The sequence below is a fragment of the Lactuca serriola genome, chromosome 2 (genome assembly GCF_051521515.1).
Source record: "Lactuca serriola cultivar US96UC23 chromosome 2, Lser_US96UC23_V15, whole genome shotgun sequence".
In the NCBI taxonomy this organism is placed as follows: Eukaryota; Viridiplantae; Streptophyta; class Magnoliopsida; order Asterales; family Asteraceae; genus Lactuca; species Lactuca serriola.
In genome coordinates, this window is record NC_136409.1 from 72,160,535 (window position 1) to 72,161,165 (window position 631).

Here is a 631-nt window from a genome sequence, read left to right on the forward strand (position 1 = left end):
ACCTCTCGCAACCCACTCTTATGGCATGAATTGAGTGATCCAATTGTGTCAACCTCCGGCCATATTATTTAGCATAGCCATCATGGCTGCTATTTCTTCAGTTTGGGCTCCTCCTCCGCCTTTAATTCCTTCCTACCTAGGGTTGTGGTATTCGCGAGAGTGTTTCGCGAATTCTTCAATTAATTCATTGACTTCACCCGGATTTTTCCTAGTGAGTGGTCCTTGAGAATCAAGGAGTTGTCTTGTCATCACGTTTACCCCATCATAAAATATTGACACCTCATGTTGAGTGTTAAGGTCATGTTGAGGATAATTCCTTAACAACCCTTTGTAACGGTCCCAAGCTTCGGAAAGTAACTCTATCGGGTTTTGCTCAAAGTTGGCTATTGCCTTTTTAAGTTTAGCAATCTTGGATGGTGGACAGTATTGATCTAAAAACTGCTCACGCATTTGAGCCCAAGTAGTTACGGTACCGGGTGAAAGTACTTTTAACCAATCCTTTGCAGCTCCTTTAAAGGTAACCGGAAACATCCTTAGCAAAATGGTGTCTCTGTTAATATTTGGGACATTGAAGTAATCGGCAATATCATTCACTTCATCTAAGTGTTTGAATGCATCCTTGTGATCCTTT

General features: G+C 41.5%; 1 non-coding gene across 1 annotated transcript; it reads left to right on the top strand.

Moving 5' to 3' along the window:
- The first annotated feature begins 295 nt into the window (after positions 1 to 295).
- LOC145090908 (small nucleolar RNA R71) lies at positions 296 to 402 on the top strand. Its single transcript, XR_013701830.1, has one exon. It is a non-coding gene; the product is annotated as a small nucleolar RNA R71 (small nucleolar RNA).
- Positions 403 to 631: the final 229 nt, after the last annotated feature.